This window comes from Grampus griseus (genome assembly GCF_964374135.1).
Source record: "Grampus griseus genome assembly, chromosome: 13".
NCBI classification, from domain to species: Eukaryota; Metazoa; Chordata; class Mammalia; order Artiodactyla; family Delphinidae; genus Grampus; species Grampus griseus.
This window is the reverse complement of record NC_139007.1, coordinates 23,605,044-23,630,810: the sequence shown is the minus strand read 5'-3', so window position 1 is coordinate 23,630,810 and position 25,767 is coordinate 23,605,044.

Here is a 25,767-nt window from a genome sequence, read left to right as displayed (position 1 = left end):
ATAGAGAGCCTACTACTGATAAGTATCTGTATCTCACATCTTCCACCTCCTAGATAGTCCATGGAGGCCCATCAGCTACCCCAGGTAGCAGGTTAGATCCAGATGGGATCTCCAGGGAACTATCCGGAGAGAAAAATAAATCTAGCCTCCCCTGTTTAAAACTAAAAAACAATGTCGAACACAATAAAATTGGTTAAGATATGTGACACAATACTCCAGGGTATATGCACCTTTAGAAACCATGTAAGTAATAAAATGAATTAAGAATTATGTTACTAATAGTTATTGTATAACAATAAATTAATGGACTAGAAACCCCGTATCTTACATTAATTAATAGTGCCAGTAACGGTATACAGGGAAAACACACAAAATGTAGACAGTGCTGTCTTTATATGGGTGAATTATAAAGCAAAGAGCACTGCCAAGCTTTCTAGTTTACTTATATTAATTTTGGATATTAGCAATTACAACTTGTGCATGCAAAATTCCATAAAAATGCAAAGCTACCATGAAATAAAATTAACAAGGAGATTTAGAAATTCATTAAACAGAACTTAAGTAGCAGCATCCTTTTTTTGGCTAATACAGGAATATATGTCTGTGCATACACTATTTATGATACCATTTGAGACACGTAAAATATAAGTTGAGAGAATGTGTTGCCTTCAATAATTTACAAAGGTAGAAAACAGCAAGGGGAATTGAGAACAAACCTCACCTCTTCTCGTACTGTAATATAAAGATATTGCATCTGTGGCTTCCAATACAGATTCTTAATTTGAGCCCAGACAAGCCTTGCACCATGAAGAGATTAAAGGGATATCTGAGAGAGAAAGTAGAGATGCTGTTTCTGGTGCATAATCATGTTTGCAAACATGTTAATCAAATCCGGGTGCTTGATAACTTGATAATTAAATTTACAAATGATTGGAAATATTTGCCACGGAAAGATTTAAAGTCATTCCTGAAATCCTAATGACAGCTCTAGCAATACGTGTACGCCTCTTGAGGGCCTACTGAGGATAGATGGTATTAAAAATATAATTGGTTTTAAAGCACATTAGATTAAATTCTTTTCCTATGATTCATTCTCTCTTCTTTATATTCACCTTTCAGGTCATTTCCTGCTTCCGGAACAAGGTATCCATAACTCAAACGAACCACCATATGAATTTACTTATTTTTGTACAATCCAGTCAGTTCCAAAATGTTCCACTTCCATTTAAAATGATGTGTTTTGAAATGAAAAGATTAAACTTTTGAATTAAATAATACTTAGAAAAAGCCATCAACGATATTTGAAATCTGATAAAAGGCACATTGTTGAAAATAAATAAATAAATAGGGTGGAAAGCAATTGGGAAGTTAGTTGAGGTCACTATAAATTTTTTTTAAAATTAATTTACCAGGTCCATTTTTAGCTCTTTCATGCAGTTTCATACCAGACCTGACACATTACAGTTATATGACAAATAAAAGCATTCTGGTTGAATCAGAAGTCTTAAAATGAGGCATGAAATTTCAGCTGAGCTAACTAAATGAGTTTCTAACAGAATTTCCAACCCCCTGTTTTTGGGAAAAAAAGCCAACTTCTCAATTTTTGGTGGCTGCAGCTAGCAACACCACATGGAGTGTTCTTTTGAATGCCCACACCAAAATGGGGTCAAGAGTCTTAGGAATAAATTGGTTGGCAAACAATATCAATGGTGCCCTGGTCTGACCTTGTATATAATTGTTTGCACAACAGAGCTGAAGAGCAGCAACATGGTTAATCTGTGCATGTTTATTTCTAGCCATCCAGGGACCTTAAGGGTCAATATGACTTACTAACATTCAAGAAAGGTTATTAAAATTGTTGTACAAAGTTGATGGAAAGGTGTTATTGCTTTTGTAAGAAAAAATGACTTTCATGGAACAGTTTTCACCTAATTTTTTGCTAGATTTTACTTCCTGTCCTCCCCCTCACCCTTTCAGAGTTTCATGGTTGATAACAGTTGATTATTTGTGCTGTCTAGTGGCATTCTTTATTTTTTATTTGTATAGTACCATGGATGTGGATCGTACTTTCCAAGACTTAAATTATAAATGAGGTAGATCTCTGGCCCAGACAGCTCCAAGGCTCCTGCCTTCACAAAGGACACCAGGAGGAAAGCAGTCCATTTGCCCTCAGAATAATGTGATCATGGGAACTGTCCAAATGAAGAGATTTGAATGATACTGGAACTTTCATACTTCTCCAGATTACTTCAGGCAGCCAAAGAGATGTTGTTTGAAAATGCATCAAATGAATTGCTAACCTTTTTTTTCTCCCTGAAAATAGAACTATCGCTTTAGAAAAATCCCATAGCCAGCAGCACACCGAGATAGAACAGCATAGAAGTCTAGCAAAGACTATACGTAGGGGTAAAGTAGAGGAAAAAAATGGAACAAAGAGAAGGGACAGAAGGCAACAGATTATCACCATCACAAAACATTTATTAAAACAGCATCAGGCAAGGTACAACATAGATGTGGTTCCTGCCCACTGGGAATTTAACATCCAAGATGTCACTTGAAGAAAAACCCAGTAAAAACAGAAAAAAGTTATTCAAGAACGGACTTATGCAGAGAAAAGACAAGTGAAGAAAACAAAAGTAGGAACTTGCAGAAAAGATGGTTTTTAAGATGTTAGTTCAATTTGAACACTATTATGAGATATGACTCTAAAGTTACGATCATATGTATCTAATATAATCAATATAATGCTGTCTCATTACTTCACTACAGCATGTTTTATTTCCCACTACTTCATACTAAAGCATGAACCAGAAAGAAGTATCCAATTTAAACTGTGTCTGGTCTTTAGGGAAAATAATAGGGCCACATGATTCTGATTCAAGATTTAACAAGTGCTAGTAGAAACACTCTATATTTTTTAAGTAAATGAAAGACTCCAAAATTAATGTTTTTCATGATTTACTATACAGATCTCTAGATGTATTTTTCTCTTTAAGTAATTCACATTCTCTCTCGCTCAATGCATAGCATTTCACAAAGAAACATCCATCATGTTTCTATCATTAAACTCAGTGCAAAATCTCAGAATACATAGCTTGCAGTGAGAAAGTAGTTTTAAGTTTTAATTTAGATTCTAGTTTAAACTAGTTTTTTCTTTAGGAATTAAAACAAGAAACTGTAATGAGATTCCGATTAAACTAACATTTTTGAACTCTAAATATGTGCCATAAACTTATAAGTGCTTCCATAGTAAGATCAAAACCTTGGGAATTTTTAATTTGTCACCATGAGGAACAGCCAAGTAAACTATAAGTAAGTAGCCGGAAGAAGAAAAAGCTAAGAGAACTATAGTTTCAAGGATTCCCATGTCTACTTAAGGGGGAACTAAAGAAAACGTTCCCATATCTGAGAAACATTTTTAAAAATAATCACAATTTTTAAGTAGGAATATGATTTTAAAATAAGTGCGTAAAGTTAGATTTGCTCCATTCTTCTCTGGGAACTCATATTAAAGCAACAAGGGGAAGAAGAGAGGAAAATACAAACACTGTCCCCAGTGAAACTGAGATGCCTGAAGCTCTGGATCACAAAATAGGTGGAGTCTCTAACAAAAGCACTGAAGTTCAAAGAAGGTGTGGGAAGACCAGGAGAGAGGATGTTTGTGGCTACAGATACCAGGAAAAAAATGGCCAAGTACAAATCTTCTAAGAGAATGCAACACCCTGAAGTTTAAAACAATACAAAGCAAACAAAACCCAGTAACTTATTTGCAACAATGGAACAGATTTGGGGGATTAGAAGCAGTGCTTCACCTGACCCTATTTAGCACAAAGTCTTGAGAACATGGAGAGTGGGGCTAGCTCAGCCTGGGGGCAGGGTGGGGGCAGTAGAGGTCGAAGAGGAAAGATGTGGCAATGTGAACAGACCCAGAGTGGGTACCAAATCTCTCTGTCTCTCTGTCTCCTTCACACACACACACACACACACGGACAAACACACCAGTCATAAACAGAATTTCAACTATCCCTGACCCCTCTCCAACATGAACGTCCTACAATAAATGAAAGAAAAAAACTTACCACAGTCAAAAATAAGAAGTAATATAAAAGGAACCAGCAAAAACCATGCCATACAACCATGCCACACAACCATGCCACAAGTGAAAATATCAGGGGGCATTTGGGGAAAAAGATGGAAGATGAAACATGCTCACCAAAAAACCAAAACAAAACCAGAAATGTAGTAACGAGCAAATGAAAAAGACATCACCCTAAATTTTCAAAACTTAATGAAACAGTTTGCTTTATAAAAGAGCACAGAGAAGAAATATAAGTAATCAGAGAAGAAATTTTAATACTGCAGAAGAAGATGAAGTCTGTTGGGGTGAGGGAACAGTGTGGACAATCGTAACAACAAATATCTGACTAGAAGCAACACAAAGAAGACTCAAAATTGGCGAAGTGCTGTAAGGACGATAAGAGGACATGACTGAAGCAGCAGATAAAGTGAAGTGAAGATAAAGAGTCAAAGGGGATTTGGAATGAAAATTATAGAAGATGGGTAAAGAGCACTTGTGTTTACATGTAATAGGTGTTGGTAAGTAAGAGAAGCAAACTAGCAGAACAAAGTAAATATTTAAGGATATAAACAAGAAACTTTTCAGAAATAAAAAGTATCAGAATCTATAAAACGTAAAGGCACACTGTATCCCAGAAAAAGAAAAACTGATTTAGAACGATCAACTCAAACACACATCTTAATAAAGTTACCGGATTTCAAAGATGGGAAAATCCCTTGTCAGACAGAAAAAAAAAATCAACACATGTATAAAATGTAAAAAAAAAAAAAGACTTGTATTAGATTTTCCCTAACAGCACTAAAAGAGAGTGGGCAAATTCTGTGACATATTCAAAAAAGAAGGTTTCATTATTATATTCCTAGGCAAATAGTTTTTCAAATAAAATGAAAAGACACAAGTATTTACAAACATCCTTTTGAAAATGAAATTAAATAGAAAATAAATTTCAACCAACAAAGTGATAAATGGAAAAACTATGTCAAAATGTCTGGCAGTGAGCACTGAATCAATTTAAGAGCGATACTAAGATCAAATCAAATGTGAGAATTGTGGTTGGAGAAGAGAATAAAAATGTAATATATCTTAACGAAGCAGAAATGGGAAGGCAAAGGGAAAACTACGATTTTTAGAGCTGGGGGAGGTCAAGATGTTTTAGTTGGTAAATCAAATAATAAGTTGATAAATCAAAAGCTATACATTTATTTGAAGTTATGAAGATAAACACTGAAAAAGGAAAAAATGAACAGAAATGAGTTCTGTCATTATTCAGAAAGCATAACATAAAAATATGACAACAAACCTAAGGCAGAATATATATACTTCATACAAAAATGTAAATGAGATCAACTTACTCATTAAAATAGACTCACAGATCAGACTAGAAAGCAAATCGCAATTACATGCTATATTTGAGAGAAATACCCAAAACAAAGTGACTCCAAAAAATGACAAAAGCTAATAAATAAATCCAAGAGCTGACTGTAAACACACACACACATATGTACAGAGTAGACTGACACTAAATATCTAGTGAAAAAAAAAGTGAGAAAACACAAATATGCAAAATAGAAAATAATTATACAAAAATAACCCTGGACACAAGAAAATAAAAGAATCTTAAAATATTAAAGTGCTTAGTTGTTATAAATAAATTTACAAACCAGGATAAAAAAGATTATTTCTTGGAAAACATAAGTTAGAAAAATATCACAGAAGAGAAGGTCTCTGTAGGAATAGAAAACATTACTAAAGCCCAACACATCCCCATTGTACTGGGCCCAGACAGATTCAAAGGAAAGACCAGAGGAACAGATAATTCTAATGTGATTTAAAGTGATCCAGGGCACAGAAAGATAATGAAAACTTCCAAGATCTTTTTAGAAGAAAAGAATTAAAGAATTTTCAAATCATCCTCGCTTCCAGGTATGGTTGCCAAACACTAAACAAAATATTAATAAACAATAGAACAGGAAGTAAAAAATAATTTTCCATAGTAAGGTGTGGTTTATTTTAGGAATAGGAATACAAGGAAGTTCAGCGTTAAATTTATTTTCCTTAATAACAGATTTAAAGTGAAAACTTATACTATTACCTTTATGGAAGCCTAAGAGTCACCTAATAAAATTCAACACAGTCTTGATAAGACCAAAATTCTTAATAAAATAGGTATAGCTATATATTTTCTAATAATATAATACATATCTTAGTATGATAATATCAGATTTGACCTAAAAGCAGACATCATGTTTTATAGGGAAACACTGAAATCTTTTCCATTAAAATCAGAAACACAATATGGATATCTTTTATTTCCACTATGTTTAAAATTGGTCTGGAGTTACTGGCCAAAGCAATTAGATAATATAAACACATAAGAGGGATAAGAATTATAAAGGAGTATACAAAATCACAATTATTTACGGATGATAGTCAATCAGGATAATTCAAGAAAATCAACTCTATTGTAAAATATAAAATAATTCCATGAGGAGGTGGTTTGGCAAAAAATAATTGGCAGAATATAACCTTCATATTTAATACAACAGTCATTTAGAAGACATATTAGAAGAAAAGAAACTATTTTCATAGCAACTAAAAAGATGAAATTTAGAAAGACAACTAATTATCTCCCCCCTATTCACTCTCCCCTTCTATGTGAATAATAGAACTCCCTGAGATTTGTTGCATACAAGTTTGTCCACCTGGACACGCCATGACCAAGAATTTCTTTCAGCTAAGTGCACTATATACCTATTTTGGGGGCCAATAAGAGTGAGCAAAAATAATATGATAATCTCCTTAGAGACTCTAAACCTTTTTCTTTCCTCTCCAGTAGTCTTAAAGATGGATATAATGCTAGTAAACTGACTTTAGCCACAAGAACAAAAGTAACACTCTGTAGGATGGTGGAACAATAAGAGAGAAGCAATCTGGGTCTCTGAATGATCTCATTGAGCTCTGAAATGTTACATAAAAATAAATTTATCTTGTTGTTTTGTTTGTTTCTTTACTTGTTTGTTTATAATAGCAGCTGAGTCCATACTATAACTAACACCCCAAAACAAGTGAAACTTCTATATGCTCCACATGGTGAAATTTCTAACAAGTGGCAGAAAAAGCTTGAATAATTGGAGAGTGGAAAGTCACACATTGTTTTAGATAAGATGACAACATCCCAAAATATCAGTTCTTCTTGGTTAACCTATAAATTTAACAAAATCTCAACAAAAATGCCAATGCATTTCCTTTGCAAATAGGGATACTGAAATGGAAAAATTAATAAGCAAAATTCTCCATGGAAATTCTGCAAAAATAATGTAGAAAGGAATCTAGAACTATTAGGTAATAAAACATACTATAAAGTATCTGCTGCTGCTACATGAATGGGACAAATCAGTGGATCAGAATACAAATTCCATAACAGATTTTGGCAATAAATTTGAATATTTCAAATCAGCGAGGAAAAGATAGATTGAATATAAATCGTATAGAGATAACTTTCTAGCCATATGAGAAAAAATAAATAGGACCCATGTCTCAAACCTTAAACAAAAATAAATTCCAGGTGACCACAGATTATTAAAAAATTAAAAAAGAAAACCTCTAAAATAATTGGAGAAAACATTTTTTTAAATAATCCAAGATTGGGAAAGAATTTGCTAAATAAGACTTAAAAAACAGATGCCATAAAAAGAAAAAATTGATAAATTTTACTATAATCAAAAAATATAAGGTAAAAAACCACCCGAAATAGTCAAATGACAAAAGTAAATATGGCTAATATTTGTAATTCATGTCACAAAGACTAATTTTCTACTATTAAAAAAATTCCTATAAATCAATTAGAAAAATACCAACAACCCTTTAGGGAAAACATAAGCAAATATTCAGTTTAGAAAAAAGATACAAATGACTCGCCTATGAAAATGTGCTAGTCTTTCAACATGAGAAATAAAATAAAAACTGCAACGATTAATAGCCAATTTCAGGTCTGGGGGAGAAAATATACAAGAGGTACCTGGTACACCTGGCGGTGCCAGGAAGCAATGAAACCATCAAGGACTAAATGGCCCGTGGCAGAGAGACACGGGGCCAATCTGAAGGGACTACCATTGGCCAGTATGTAACGATCTGAGCTTGAAAGACAGGAATGAATGCAAATGATCGGAGCACAAAAAATATAAAACCTCAAGAGCTCTTATTGACAGTCCCCTCAGTGAGAGAGGGAGAGGGAATTCCCTGGCAGTCCAGTGGTTAGAATTCTGTACTTTCACTGCCAAGGGCACAGGGAACTAAGATCCCACAAGCCGTGGGGCGTGGCCAAAAAAAAAAAAAAAGAGGGAGAGAGAAAACCTAAAATTTAAACAACACGAATAGAGTACCACTAGAAATAAGTAGGGCCCCAAATCCTTAGTCTGAACTTAGGCAGTTAAAAGGAAATAATTTGTTCTGACCTTCTTCTATGAAGTGTACCTCAGGGAAATTAATTAGCCCTAATTGGTGGGGAAAGTTATTCTTTATTGAAGAATTCTAACTAAAACTTGAGGAAGGAAAGGTAGAATTTTTAAAATTACCATTCTGCAATTCATCATAAAATAAATTATTCAAGCAATATCACATGGATGAAGTTGTTGGATTAAAGGTGAATGAGAAACTTTACAAAGGAGGGATCAGGCTGTGATGAGCTGAGTCCACTGGTCAGCAGTCTGATCATCACAGAAAGGGGCCAAAGCAGCTTTGCATGCCTCTTATTTTGATGCAATAGGAAGCATTGCCAACCTGTTGAGCCCAAGTGTAATTTTATGCTGGGTGTTAATTTTTCTCTAGAGGAAAAAACCAGATGAACACCAAAAGGAAGCAAGCAGAGAAATCCAGAATGTAGAACTCTGCATAGGACAGATGATCCACTTTCTATAAGCCAATGTCAGTGGGTCAAAAGGAAAGGGTACTGTTCTCATTTGAGAGAGAGTTAGGAGACATCAAAACCAAATGTAATGCGTGGACCTTGTATAAATCGAATAACAAACCAATTATAAATGGGCAATGTTTTCTCACAGTTGGGGAAATATCAGATAATAAAAAGAAATTACTTTTTAATAGATGATATGGAGCAATAAATATTCATTAGTCATGATTATGGCATTGTGGTTATACAATAAAATATCCACGTTATAGAGATGCTTGTTGAAGTACAGAATGAAGTAAAATGATGTTTGAATCTTTTTAAAATACTTCAGCATTGAAAAAAAGAAAAAAGGAAAACAAAAATAAATAAACAAGAGCAGGGAGATCACTGAAACAAAGGTGGCAAAATCCTGATAATTGTTGAGTATGACTGATAGTTACATGAAGATTCATTCTTTTTATATCTGTGTATCATGAGGTCCACTTTTCAATCAGTTTGCATTTAAACCTGTGTAAGGAATAGTTACATATAAAAATCAACAATAGAGTTGATTTTCTTGAATTATCCTGATTGACTATCATCCGTAAATAATTGTGATTTTGTATACTCCTTTATAATTCTTATCCCTCTTATGTGTTTATATTATCTAATTGCTTTGGTCAGTAACTCCAGACCAATTTTAAACATAGTGGAAATAAAAGATATCCATATTGTGTTTCTGATTTTAATAGTTACATATAATGCCAGAGGGAGGGTAAACTCATAAATCCTATGTGGAGAATATGGCAGTATTTATCAAAATTAAAAATGCACATACCCAGCATTTATACTCTTAGGCATATATTCTGAAGAAGTATTCTCATATATACAACATGACATTCACTGGAGCATTGTATGTAATTGATTTAAAACTACCTCAAGTTCCATAACTAAAGCCTAATCAAATAAAATATCACACAGACTGTCAACGAAACACTCTGTAGCCATTAAAGAAAGAGGAGAGAAATAGGTCAAGCAAAGTAACAGACAAGATAATCTCAATACTAAAAGTTTTAAAGTGATTAAAATAATTAAGTCCTTTTAAGAGCATGGATAAACTTTCCAGAAAATCCCAAAGACAAAGCGGAAATAAGAGTCCAGGGCAGTAAGCTGAAGCCATTGGCTGCCCTGAGGCACCTCCAAGTCCTATTTGACCTAGAACAGGTTCTCAGCCTCTGATTAGTGACTAGTGACATTTTGAGGCACATAATTCTTTGTTGTAACTGTCCTGTGCATTATAGAATATTTGGAGCATACCTGGTCTCTACCCACTAGGTGCCAGTGGCACCTTCCCCCAAACCAGTTAAAATAATCAAAAAGTCTTGGATTTTGCCAAATGAATCCTGTGAAGGCAAAATTACCCGCAGCTGAGAATTACTGGTCATTATAGTCATTCTGTTTACTAGGTCCAAAGAAATAAAACACAAGTTAATATTTTAACTAAAAACAGACATATTTTGGCAGTAGCAGCTGACAAGTAAAAACTTCCCTCAGGAAGAAAGTAACAAAAATGCAGTTTTCAAATAATTCCCAACAGATAAATTTCCAGTAAACAGAAGCTCTCAGAAAGTAAATTAATATACAACCAAATATATGATTAAACAAGATACCATGAGCAAGAGTCAGTAGAAACAACAATCCACAAAACCAGGTATAAAATATATACAAATATAGCATTTATCAAATACAAACTATAAACTAAGTATATTCAATATCTTTAAAAAACTAAGAAAGAATTGAAAATACAAATAATTATGTAATAATTATCAAAAATTACCAGGGAGATTTATAGAAGAAATAAATAAAACTTCTAGAAATTTGAAATTAGAAACTTATTACATAGGATGACAGGAAATTCCACTGAAATGAACAATCAGTGAAGTGGGCCAGAGTGGATGAAATTATGCTCGATGCAGCACAGAGAGATCAACTTGGAAAATGTGAAATAGAGCTTAAGATTCATAAAGGATAAAATGAGAATGTCTAATATACATCCATTAAAATTTTAGAGGGAAGCAATAGAATGAATGGAAGCAGAGTAGATAATGGCTGAAAATTTTCCAGAATGGTTGAAAGACAGCACCCCTCAGATCCATGAACTACAACAAATTTCAAGCAAGTATAGTTCATATTCTGAAATATCGTAATAACAAATAACAACAATAGCATTAGCTACTATGTTGAGTGCTTACTCTGTACTAGCTATTATACTAATGACACTGTATAAATTACTTTAATAGGTAACGTTTTTATAAGAGGAAGGCAGATGGAACAGCGTTACAGATTAAATATAATAACATTGAAAGAATCTTACGAGACAACCAAAACAAAATGCAGTGTGTGGATAATGTTTTGTATGTAATTCAAGCAAACCAATGTAATTATCATATTATTTAACCTCTCTCTGTGGCAAGATTTAAACCCAGACCTGGCTGACTACAACTTTTGCCCCAGAGTTATGCAATGTTTAAACAATGTAAATTTCTGAAAGTCTGCTCTTGTTCTATATTCTTCCTTTCTTCTAATAATTTGATTCTTAAAATGCTCTTTACAGTTCCTACTGAAATAAAAGGAAAATGAGTGTAATGATAACAAAGGACCAAATTAAGGATGGTGGAAACAAAAAAAGAAAAATTTATAAGTAAATTGTCAAAAAATAATCAAACTAATGATAGCAGATGTAGTCGATCATTTCTGTTATGCAAGGAGTTATCTCTTAGAATGTAACATAGAATGCAATGCACTTTGCGGCTCTATCAGAGGTTTTTGTAGCAAAGATAGGAGAAATGTATTTTTCAACTTATTATTTAAATCTAGGATATTAAACAATATGCATAAAGAGACCAAACTTCTCCCTGACTCCACCAGTACTCTACATGACTTCCTAATTCATAAATGACTTTCTGTGAAGAAGAATATTTTACATGCCTTTCTTACAGTTTCAATACCGAGAGAAAGAGAAAGCAAATCTCCTTCTGAATCACCACAGTCTACTTCTGATTCTCAAATCAAGAGAACAAAAATAAATCCCAAAATGAGCCCTGGGAAGGGGTTTACACCCAGGGGCCATAGAGGGTGGGTGAGGAAGTAGAGAAGAACCAGGGTCACCATCAATGGACATTGAGGGCCACTGTTTCATACAAGGCAAGGCTAGGATAAGAACAGCCGTAGGGAATAAGGAGGTACCAAAGCAGTAATAAGTAGATGCAAGCAAACCAAAACTGGTTCTGAACTAAGAACCCAAAAGATGGGTACTGTTCATGTGATTATTGTGCTGGGTATTAAACAGGTAGCCCTAAAATTGCCTAAGTTGAACTGAGCTAAAACCACTCCCATCCCCCATGAACTTTGCCTCCCTAATAATCTTTTCCTGTTATAAGTCTCTAAGGTCTTATTATACTTGGGCTAGATCTCTTGAGATCAAAGTTAAAGAAAAAAAAAACAAAACTATTCTAATACATCTAACTTCTTTACTGATGTTTTTTAGATAAATAAATAGACAAACTAGATCTTTTACTCAGAGTACATCTGGCCAGAGCAAAGTAACTGAGTCACAATAATTCCATTTGCTAACTTTGAATTCCTTGCCTCAAACTGCACCATTCTGCTTACACCTTTTAAAAATAAAACCTCTTTAACTTCCTATTTAACAGCCTAGATAGGTACAAATGTATCTTAAAATATTCAATTTGACTACCTTATAGGGGAATCTGGTAGAAAAGGTCAGGTTAGAAAGAGGAGAGATCTTGCTATGAAGGCAGGCAACTTGCTTAGTTTTCTTCTCATATGACTGTGCATTTGCACTCAGGGAAAAGGAGAGTTAAAGGCAGAGAGGCAGTAAATAGGATTTCTTATTAAAAGAAAGTCAAGAGGAAAAGCATAGATGTTGTTAAGATTCCCCATTTTGTAGACATATATAAGCTGGCAGGAGAGCATAACTAACACTTTCCATTATAGGTCAGCAAATAAATGCACTCTCTGTTGTTGAGACATCCAAAAATTCCTAGAGATCAGAAAGGTAAAAGAGAAACCGCCAAAGGCCAAGGCCCTGGAGTCACGAATAGATTTGTAACAGATTTCAGAAGAATTGCAAAGAAGTAGTCTACTCAGTAATGAGGAGAACATAAGATTAGGTTAAGTTGTCATTTCTAGAAGAAAAACATTTGATAGCAAAGTTAGGCTTTAAATCTTCAATTGTCAATATGGCCAGCTCCTGCTCTATGCTTTAGTATTCTTACAGCTGTGTTTCTAGCATATTTTTAAATTAAGAATAATTAAATATAAAGACATATTAATTATCTATAGGAACCCTGAATGTTATAAATAAAAGGTTATGATTTAGAAAATGCTGTCTTGCCCTGGCAAGAGCAGGGAAGTTGGAAGAAAGGAAGTGATGTGTAGCCGTTGCCTTCTGGGTATTGTGCTAGGTACCATCACATAGGTTGCTTCATTTAGCCCTCACAACAACCCCAGGTGCGAAGTGTCCTGCCACTAATGTTTAAAGAAGTCAAATGAAACAGAAAGAAGTTGAAGGATTGATTGAGATTATTCTACAGTAAGTGGTTGAAATACCATTTAAACCCGGGTTGTCTCTAGATAATCTTTCTATGACTGGCGATTTTAGTATTTTGCCTTTAATAAATAAACCTTAATAATGAAAATGAGTGGCTTAGCCACAAATGTGTGAAAAGTCAATCCATAAAAATGGCTTGATGGTATTTGTTTCAAATAAATTTCTCTTTGATTAATATTAAAAGTCGACTTTGACTGCTACTCCCCTCACTATCTCCAAGTTCACATAAATTGTCCCTTATCATTGACAAAAAAATCCTTTCTGAAAATTACTCATTCATCTATTCAACAAATATTTACTAAGCACCTAACTATTCCATAATTGTGCTGTACATTGATTGGCACAATGACTACAAATAACACAAACATGATCATATATATCTTATGGTCTAGCAGGAGTTCACTTAATCATCTTTATCTGAAATATGGAAAAAATATCTTTAAATATTGGCTAGTTTATCCCTCAACCAATAGTGTTTTTCTTCTCCATTTACCAATATAGTATTACAACTTCATAGAGGCGCAAAAGGAACTGAATGGAAGAAAATCAGACATTGTGACTTTGGAATATAGGTACATGTCTTACCATCAAGCAATTGTCCAACACAAATAACAGAGAATAAAATCAAATTCAGTCATCATAAAGCTTTCTCAGGTTTTTCAAATTGGTTTTATATCAATAAGATGTGTCTTCTGAAGTAATTAACAGTACTTCTTAACTCTGAATTTGGAATATTCTGTTTCAAAAGTACAGTGTTAATAAATGACTACTTTATTGACTCATTTAAGAGAAGTGTCACTAAACTTACATTATCCATCTTAGTTGCACACAAAAAAAGGGATTTTGGCAAGTACTGACACAACTCTGCAGGAGGGAGATTAATGGAGAGCAAATTGGAGAGTAATTAATCAAGCTGCATAAGAAAGTGAAAAGAAGAAACAAAGATGCAAGGTTTGACAGGAAAATTCTAAGCTCTTTGTACTTGACACCAGTCAAAAAAAAAAAAAAAGAGGCATAATAGGGCTGAAAAGTTCATGAATATGCTCCAATTAGTCTGTATGTGCACTGAAATGCTTTTCAGTTTGGTTCATTTAAATCTGAAATTCCCTTCCCCATTGATGTCAGCTAGTTAGCCAAGATGGTACATTACTGTTATGATCACTGCAGTGCACATAATTTAGATTTATCTCTTTGGGGACTCAGCTCCACCCCCTGCTAGCTAATATGCTCACCATGTTTAATGATGCAAAAAATTTCCCTGAGTACAGGTTATTTATCTTTATCAGGGGCTGCGTTTGGCTGGCTGTCTGTTATCAGCCAGAATATTTGTTCCTAAATGGTTGGTTCTCATCCATATTCCAGGGCAATCCAGAGGCCCGTATTTTCACTCAGATTTGCAATAAAAGTGTTTCAGTTCTTCAAATGTACCTTAGTAATAGTGATTTATGAGTCTGAAATAAATGAAGTTATGATTCAGTCTATGAACCCTAAAATCACTGTCATGAAATATGAAATCAATCCAAGATCTGAGAAAGGAATTTCTTTGGGGAAGGTGGAGGGGTGTGTAATAAACAATAAAGGAATACAAATATATAACAAGGAAAACAGTTATAAAGGATTTTTAAGTAATTATGTCAAACATATGACCTGAGAATTAAAACTTAGGGATGAAGACACAGGTCTAAAGAAACAGAATGGTCAGTAACAAGCAATCATCATCATCATCTTCCTAAAATTCCTTGACAAGATAGTGAAAAACACAGGCAGTTTGTTCCCTCTTCTGAATCCAAACCCAAACCCAAAGGTGTGCAGGATCAAGGGGGATGTTGGTAGTTCTGAGAATATAATACTTTTAAAAGACAAGAAAACTCTAGGAAAATAGAGGATTTTGAAGTACAAGAGCAAAAGGGGCTTTCAGTGTGAGAGTGAGCGGTAATTTCTTAGTTAAGGTCTTTTTTCCCCTCAAATATCTTGGGTGGATCACTGCCCACCTATTTCCCATGCAAAGCAGACACACAGCAATGTCAGCAGCCTAGCCCAGACTAGTTGGTATGGCAACATCAGGGTAGGTATCTAGCTGGCTAAGGTAGGGGGTGGATGACATTTACAGGCAGACACTCAGCCCCTATCCCCCTTCACATCATGACTTCTAGGTAATTCAAGTAAATAACAGGGTCAATAGGAAGGTTAAAGCAAATTCCCTGAGGCCCAGATGGGGTGTGACAAACGGAGGGTGGTCTAGCCCTACTATGAAGGTAGACGTACTTTGTCCAAGGCAACTCCCACCCACCCCCATATTCCTAAACTCTAAACTTGAGTTTGTTACTCCAGGAAACCAGTGAATTCCTTTTTGTTGAAGAAGTGAGAGTAGATTCTGTTCACAAGTAGGAACTTGATGGTACAGTATTCTGTGCAACAGACACAGTAAGGAAGTGCATTTGCAGTGCATTAACAAAAAGTATTCATTTAACAAAGTAGGAAAGACCACAACATGTATTTTATACAATATAGACATCTCTTGTGTCAGACATCTTTTGTGCCTCACTTCACAATATTTTCTCCTAATTTTTATTCCCATATATTACCTCAACTGCACTGCCTGTCTTTCATTTCTGCCCTAGAGTATCACATGGGATGCCTGTAGAAGCCTGCTCAGTGGTTATGATGCATGTGCAAATACAGCACAGGGCAAAGTTTGACCAAAGGCATAAAGCATCAGTTGGATAAATCCTCCTCTCTCCCACCTTTGGGGCAGACAATTCTGAGGCACCATCCATATGGCTCTTCAGAGGGTTCCTAGCAGGATCAAGCCCCGCTGCCCCACAATGACAACCATCCTAATAAGATACTTTTTAACACACCCTTCACCCTTTTTCCTTGGGATTACTTACCAAAGTTAACTCTCTGCATGTAAGCCCTTGTCTCAGGTTGTGGTCTGGGCAGAGGGTGCAGGGGGGCTCCAGGCTATGATACCATAACATATGAATATTTGAAAATGCATGCATACAGCATTATTTAGTTTTAAAAGATATATTTCAAGGACGTACAGCAGACAATGGGTCCCTATGTGGGGAGGGAATGAAAATAGGTGTCATGAACCAAGAGCAAAGAACAGAACAAAGGGGGGAGGCTCATTGCATGGAGGAGTGTGTCAGGAGCTGAGAAGAGTAAACAGTTTGGTCCCTGGACCCAAGGTCAGAAGGAAGAAAGGGATGCAGGGAGAGAAGAATGGAAGCGAGGATCAAGGAAACACTCTGTCAGGCTCCATTTTTACCCCAGACTACCCAGAGAGGTCCCTCTGATGTGCACAACTGCTCAGTCAAGCCCTTGTTGTACATAGTGTTCTTCTGGGTTCAGTTTCTAATGACTGGACTCCTCTCTCTCTCTCTCTCTCTCTCTCTCTCTCTCTCTCTCTCTCTCTCTCTCACATACACACACACACACACACACTCTCCAATTACTTTTCCTTGTATGGTCACACCCTCTCTCATACAAGCCTCAATATCTCTACGATCCACCAAGCCACCAATAGACAAATTACCCTACGTCCTGAGACAGCTCATATTCCCCCAGAAATGGAAGGATAGGTAAGAGTTTTCACATTATACACTTGAGGGCATTAAGCCATACGTTACAAACTACTATCCACCTCTCCTCAAACCATGAAATTTGGTTAGCATTTTTAAATGAATTATGCTTACAAAATGATTATTTTTTTTGCCTGGCCATTACAAACAAAATTCTTTATTATAAGACTTTTCAAGGAGAAATTCAGACTGGTTGTGACTCTGTAAAATGTCAAGGTCATGAAAAACAAGGGAAGACTGAGAAACGGTTATAGATTGGAAGAGACCAAGGAAACATGAAGGCTTGATGCAACTATCGCTTGCTGAATTGGGTCCTGGGATATCAACTGGCCTGATATTTCTGTTTTGCCTTGTCTCTTATTGTAACTCACATAATGACTCAGAATGAAATACCATCTTGTACTTGGGGTCTACTGCCCTGTACACACTTCCAACCTAGTATTAAGTGTCCCAAATCCCCTGCAACCTAAATTTTCTACTTTTTTCAAGGCACAGCTCAAGTTGCATCTCTTTTACGATACTTCCTCTGATTAACACAGCCCATGATTTTTGTTAGCGCCCAGAAATTCAAAAAGCAATTCAAATCTGCAACATGCATTCTATTATTTAATTGATTGTATATTATCTTTCACTTGTCTCTAGAAGTTTCTTGAAGTTACCTCTTGATGTACAAATTATATTTTGAAATCCTTGAAGCCAGAGTTATCTCTTAGTTTTTGTCAGGTGTGCGTGGGCATCAGTATGTGTTTTTCATCTTCTACAGCAACTAATCTATTACCAGCTGTGCAATCGCCATGTAATGAATAGTTTTCTTCACTACATCATTGCTGGGAAACTTAGCTCATTTGCATTGATATTTGTGAAGGGATTAACTGATATAAGATGGAAAGTAAATGCAGTTTTCAATAAAGTTCTTATTGCCATTTGGTAAAAACAAAATTACGTCCAAATTCTGATGAAAACACTTAAATGAAACAATTTCCACAGGAAGCTATTAATCTGCTAAAACACTGAGACATACAGATCACACTGAAATGGACCTTGGTTGTGTACTCCCTCATTCCATTTTTTTTTTTTCTCTTTTTTTTTTTGCGGTACGCGGGCGTCTCACTGCTGTGGCCTCTCCCGTTGCGGAACACAGGCTCCGGACGCGCAGGCTCAGCGGCCATGGCTCACGGGCCCAGCCGCTCCGCGGCATGTGGGATCTTCCCGGACCGGGGCACGAACCCGTGTCCCCTGCATCGTCAGGCGGGCTCCCGACCACTGCACCACCAGGGAAGCCCCCTCATTCCATTAGTTAGATTCATTCAAATCAGCAGCTGAATTCTGGCACATATTTTATACACAAGTGTAATGAGACATTAGTCCACATATTACCAGCGGCACAGGTAATATTAAACAGGGTAAAGGGATGCTGAGAAGCACTTGCCTAGTTACACTGATACATACCCTATGGCTTCCAACCGGATTGTCCAGAGGAAAGCCTACTGTTTCCCAAAGTTACTTATCCCATCAACTCATGTGTTGTCTCCACTTCAACATTTTTCCTGACTCTGCCACCATGGGGTAAAAGATGGGTCATTACAACCTCCAACCCTTTTCTCAGAGGGTTTTTCATCTCTTTGGTTCCCCAGGTTTATGTTCCTTCCAGAAATGTACACAAAAGGGAAGCTGGAATGGCTGGATTCTTGCCTTGTTATGCAAAACAATTTTGTCTCAAGTTGTAACACATCTATAACCAGTATATTTGTATAATGGAGACATTCTGATTTTAGTATCTGTGCTGCCAAAACAAGCATGAGACATTCTGAATCCACTTTAAATAAGCAAGTTTTTTTTAGCCAAAAGTGAAAAAAATAGACACTTTGCAAAATTTGTATATTATCATGTCAAAAAAAAAAAAACCCTAATTGTTTGGAGACTCTGCAAATCAAGCAAAGTTTATACATGTGCAGACTTTCATGGATGGGGAAAAAAGACAAGAGTTTAGTTGCTATGGGGGTGTTACTAACCTATGTAAGGCAAGTCCTACATATACAGCTCGGAAAATATCTCAGTTCGTTAACGTGACTAGATGCTGGCTGCAGGCAATGATATATCATAAGGAATGCTGGCCTCTGACTGTGATTTCTACCCTCCTGGGAAATACAATTCACCTTCCTTTGACAGTCTGATCTGTGTCTCCTGTCTGCCATCTTCCTCTGATAAGGTCAGCAGAAGAGCCCTTGTCTGTGGTCTTCTCCAAACCAACTGGAACACACTCCATTTACTTTGGGCAGAGGGTTAAAAAGAGACCATTAAGTTCCCCTCTTGATACAACTGGGAATTACAACTGTTGTGCCATCAGACTCCAGATGATGTAGTGTTTCTAAGCTGAGGATGTAACTCAGCAAAGCAATATCACTTGCACCAGCAGACGCTTTTTCGATGACTGCTTAACATGTCAACATACAAAAAGCAAGTGACTTTATATAAAAATAAAGATTTCTGATTTCTTTTGAAAAATTGTAGCATATGTCAAAACTCTACCATAGCCCATGCATCAGCAACCAGGAGGGATGCCTTGCTTTAGACACTGGGCATTCCCCAGGGCCAGAGCCCACTCCATTTGCTCTGTCTCCCTCACCCCGAGACTGAGTTTCAGTTGCCAGTTGCCACTGAGTTTGCGGTGTGGTTTGTTATATCTAATGAAGTTGACTCACTACATTCTATGACAGGCACCTGGAGGTGTTTTTGTTTATGACTCTGCCTGTGACTATAACTACACTGTCTCTGAAAATCAGAGACTCAGCCATTGGACTATAAGGGTCAAGTGGGCAGGGTCATGAAAGTCCACCATTACTGTATTCCAGCAGTTGTGCAGTGCTTGGGACACAGTAGGTTCTAAATAGATGTTGGATGAATGAACCTAGGAACAGGGATAATTTGTTCTCCCTAATTTGTTTGAAATCTCATTCTTGCTAGGTTACTTAAGTACCACCATCATACTCTCCTTGCCCAGGTAATGTGTTATGGGTGGAATTATATCCCTCCAACATTCCTGTGTTGGAGTCCTAACCTCAGTACCTGAGAATGTGACCTTATTTGAAGATAGGGTCTTTATAGAGGTAATCAAGTTAAAATGAGGGTACTGGGTGGGCTATAATCCAATATGACTGGCATCCTTATAAAAAGGGGAAATATGCATGCACATAGGGAGATCATCATATGAAGCCGAGATCATGGTGATGCTTCTACAAGCCAAGGCATGCCAGTCGTTGCCAGAAAATCACTAGAAGTTAGGGTTGAGGCATGAAACCAATTCCTCCTCACACTCTTTAGAAGGAACCAACCCTATCGACATATTGATCTTGTACTTCTAGTCTCCTGAACTGTTAAGAGAATAAATTTCTGTGGTTTAAGCCACACAGTTTGTGGTACTTTATTATGGCAGACATAGCAGACTAATACGTAAGAGGACTACTTCACCCTAGCCTTGTTGTACTTTCCACCTCCCTGCAAGACCCTGCTTCCCTATAGTGTTACTGCGTCACTCCCTTCCCCTTTATTATTCAATACATGGGAAAACCAATTTGTTTGAAAGTCTCATTATCAAGACCTTGTTATCCTTATCTACTTCCACCTAATTCCAAAGTTTGATATTGCAGAATTCCTAGAAATTCCTGAGACCTTGAGGAATATATATATATATTTATAAATAGATAAATATATATATTTTTATATATATACCTTGAGAAATATATATATATATATATATATATATATATATATATATATATATATATACGCCTTGAGGCCTGAATTCAGTGTTCATAGGTAGATATAATCTGTGAGTCTGTCTCAGAAGTAGTGGAGAGGATGATAATGTTGGTGCATCATGGGGCTGATGAAGGGCTAATTTGTGTATGCCTCTGAGCATTTTTGTTTATTTATCAAAGCACAATTAATATAATTGGGCTGAGAAAAATAGATAATTTCAGCAAAATCTTGAGATACTTTTGTAGCCTTCCTGGGCTTTTTGAATTTTTATTAATCATTCAGGCTTTTAATTTTTAGACTAATTTTCATCTTCAAATTATCTGGCAACATTTTAGGAATGTTAAAATTTTGCTTCTGTCTCTAAATGAAAAGTCCAAAAGCAAATTGGTCACAGATGAATGTGTCTAATCACTAAATAAACAATATTTTTCAATAGTAAGTTAATTTCCATTCTCCCCAATTTTATCAGTTTTTAGCAATGTTACATACTAAGTAAGATTTATTTTTTAGCTAGTGATTACTTCTTCAACTATTTAGTCATGCTTCTATTTACATCTCCTTTAAATTTCAGCAGCTACCATAAAGATTTTTTCATTTAAAAATATGCCACAAGGGCTTCCCTGGTGGCGCAGTGGTTGAGAGTCTGCCTGCCGATGCAGGGGACTCGGGTTCGTGCCCCAGTCTGGCAGGATCCCACATGCCATGGAGCGGCTGGGCCCGTGAGCCATGGCCGCTGAGCCGGCGCGTCTGGAGCCTGTGCTCCACAATGGGAGAGGCCACAATAGTGAGAGGCCCGTGTACAGCAAAAAATAAATAAATAAAAATAAAAATATGCCACAAGAATGAAGAAATGGTTAAACTCTGTTTATGTGAAGACACCATTAAGGTTTTAAGTGTTACTTTAACATTAGAATGAGGAAAAACTAGTGAACCATAATTGTCGGGATCACCTTCATTAATCACAGACATTGCTCTACCATTGGTCCTAAACATCCAATTCAGAATTAGAAAGTGTTTTTTGCTTATTTCAACTAATTACTTTATAAAGGTCAAGCATGGCTCAGTGGTTGATCATTGCCAGCGTAAAAACAATAACAGAGCTGTTTTTTCAGTTTAATCTTTGAACAGGTAAAATAAACCTCACCAGCCATGTTTTTAAGTTACCAAATAGTGACTAAAAAATTCTGTTTTTACCATATTCTTGTCTTTGCCATTTAATAAACTAATAAAATGCTTCTAAGATTATTGGCACCTGAATGTAGGTCTGAGCCATGGGAGTGAAAAAATAAGGAAAAACTATGTGCCATAATTGGTTTGAATATATCTGTTTTTCAAATCAACCTAAATGGTTCTAGATGAAACCTAAGTAATAGTTTTCCCAAATTTGACAGGCCTAATATGACAAAATGAAAACTGAAAGTCAGTATAAGATTCTGTGCCTTTTAGTTAAGTGAATGACATACAAATTATAACTAAACCCTGGATATCTTGAATCTATTATTATATAGTCAAAATCTCAGGCATAATAGTCTTGCAGGCCTGGAAGCAGAGCAAGGATGCAATGATTCAGTGAGCCTGAAGATAAAAAGAAAATCACCGTAAAGTAACCCTTGGATGCTTCCCTGTTCATTTCCCTGGGAAATGAACAACGGGAGCATCATCTTCAATGATGAGGACAGTTAAAAGAGAGAAACACTGCAAAGACAAAGATGTGTATTCTGGTTTCTAATCTTAAGAAAGTCATAACGTATTCAGGTGGACATATTAATTAGCAAAATATGGACTTAGAGCAACAAGAAAATCTACAAGCTAGCAAGTAAAAATAACCAGTTGCCATACCTAGATATTTGAGGAAAATACGGTTACTTCAAAGATCATACCTTATAATGTGGCCCAAACAATTTTTTTTAACATCTTTATTGGAGAATAATTGCTTTACAGTGTTGTGTGAGTTTCAGCTATACATATACATATATCCCCATATCTCTTCCCTCTTGCGTCTCCCTCCCACCCTCCCTATCCCACCTCTCTAGGTGGTCACAAAGCTCTGAGCTGATCTCCCTGTGTGAAGCAGCTGCTTCCCACTAGCTATCTATTTTACATTTGGTAGTGTATATATGTCCATAACACTCTCTCACTTTGTACCAGCTTACCCTTCCCCTCCCCGTGTCCTCAAGTCCATTCTCTATGTCTCTACTCCTGTCCTGCCCCTAGGTTCATCAGAAATATATATATATATTTAGATTCCATATATATGTGTTAGCATACAGTATTTTTCTCTTTCTGACTTACTTCACCCTGTATGGCAGACTGTAGGTCCATCCACCTCACTACAAATAACTCAATTTCATTTCCTTTTATGGCTGAGTAATATTCCATCATGTATAAGTGCCACATCTTCTTTATCCATTCATCTGTCGATGGACACTTAGGTTGTATCCATGTCCTGGCTATTGTAAATAGTGATGCAATGAACATTGTGGTACATGTCTCTTTTTGAATTATGGTTTTCTCAGGGTATATGCCCAGTAGTGAGATTGCTGGGCCATATGGTAGCTCTATTTTTAGTTTTTTAAGGAACTTCCTTACTGTTCTCCATAGTGGCTGTATCAGTTTACATTCCCACCAACAGTACAAGAGGGTTCCCTTTACTCCACACCCTCTTCAGCATTTATTGTTTGTAGATTTTTTTGATGATGGCCATTCTGACTGGTGTGAGATGATACCTCATTGTACTTTTGATTTGCATTTCTCTAATGATTAGTGATGTTGAGCATCCTTTCATGTGTTTGTTGGCAATCGGTATATCTTCTTTGGAGAAATGTCTATTTAGGTCTTCTGCCAATTTTTGGATTGGGTTGTTCTTTTTTTTGATTTGTTTTGATATTGAGCTGCGTGGGCTGCTTGTATATTTTGGAGACTAATTCTTTGTCAGTTTCTTCATCTGCAAATATTTTATCCCATTCTGAAGGTAGGCTTTTTTGTCTCGTTTATGGTTTCCTTTGCTGTGCAAAAGCTTTTAATTTTCATTAGGTTCCATTTGTTTATTTTTGCTTTTATTTCCATTTCTCTGGGAGGTGGGTCAAAAAGAATCTTGCTGTGATTTATGTCATATAGTATTCTGCCTGTGTTTTCCTCTATAAGAGTTTTACAGTGTCTGGCCTTACATTTAGGTCTTTAATCCATTTTGAGTTTATTTTTGTGTATGGTGTTAGGGAGTGTTCTAATTTCATTCTTTTACATGTAGCTGTCCAGTTTTCCCAGCACCACTTATTAAAGAGGCTGCCTTTTCTCCATTGTATATTCTTGCCTCCTTTATCAAAAATAAGGTGACCATATGTGTGTGGGTTTATCTCTGGGCTTTCCATCCTATTCTATTGATCTATATTTCTGTTTTCATGCTAGTACCATACTGTTTTGATTACTGTAGCTTTGTAGTATAGTCTGAAGTGCGGGAGCCTGAATCCTCAAGCTCTATTTTTCTTTCTCAAGACTGCTTTGGCTATTCGGGGTCTTTTGTGTTTCCACACAAATTGTGAAATTTTCTGTTCTAGTTCTGTGAAAAATGCCAGTGGTAGTTTGGTAGGGATTGCATTGAATCTGTAGATTGCTTTGGGTAGTAGAGTCATTTTCACAATGTTGATTCTTCCAATCAAGGACATGGTATATCTCTCCAACTGTTTGTATCATCTTTAATTTCTTTCATCAGTATCTTACAGTTTTCTGCATATAGGTTTTCTGTCTCCTTAGGTAGGTTTATTCCTAGGTATATTTTTCTTTTTGTTGCAGTGGTAAATGGGAGTGTTTCCTTAATTTCTCTTTCAGATTTTTCATCATTAGTATATAGGAATGCAAGAGATTTCTGTGCATTAATTATGTATCCTGCTACTTTACCAAATTCGTTGATCAGCTCCAGTAGTTTTCTGGAAGCACCTTTAAGATTCTCTATATATAGTATCATGTCATCTGAAAACAGTGACAGCTTTACTTCTTCTTTTCTGATTTGGATTCCTTTTATTTCTTTTTCTTCTCTGATTACTGTGGCTAAAACTTCCAAAACTATGTTGAATAAGAGTGGTGAGAGTGGACAACCTTGTCTTGTTCCTGATCTTAGAGGAAATAGTTTCAGTTTTTCACCATTGAGAATGATGTTGGCTGTGGGTTTGTCATATATGGCCTTTATTATGTTGAGGTAAGTTCCCTCTATGCCTACTTCTGGAGGGTTTTTTTCATAAATGTGTGTTGAATTTTGTCAAAAGCTTTTTCTGAATCTATTGTGATGATCATATGATTTTTCTCCTTCAATCTGTTAATATGGTGTATCACATTGATTGATTCGCGTATATTGAAGAATCCTTGCATTCCTGGGATAAACCCCACTTGATTATGGTGTGTGATCCTTTTAATGTGCTGTTGGATTTGTTTGGAATACTTTGTTGCATCTATGTTCATCAGTGATATTGGCTTGTTATTTTCTTTTTTTGTGACATCTTTGTCTGGTTTTGGTATCAGGGTGATGGTGGCCTCGTAGAATGAGTTTGGGAGTATTCCTCCCTCTGCTATATTTTGGAAGAGTTTGAGAAGGATAGGTGTTAGCTCTTCTCTAAATGTTTGATAGAATTTGCCTGTGAAGCCATCTGGTCCTGGGCTTTTGTTTGTTGGAAGATTTTTAATCACAATTTCAATTTCAGTGCTTGTGATTGGTCTGTTCATATTTTCTATTTCTTGCTGGTTCAGTCTTGGAGGGTTATACCTTTCTAAGAATTTGTCCATTTCTTCCAGGTTGTCCACTTTATTGGCATATAGCTGCCTGTAGTCATTTCTC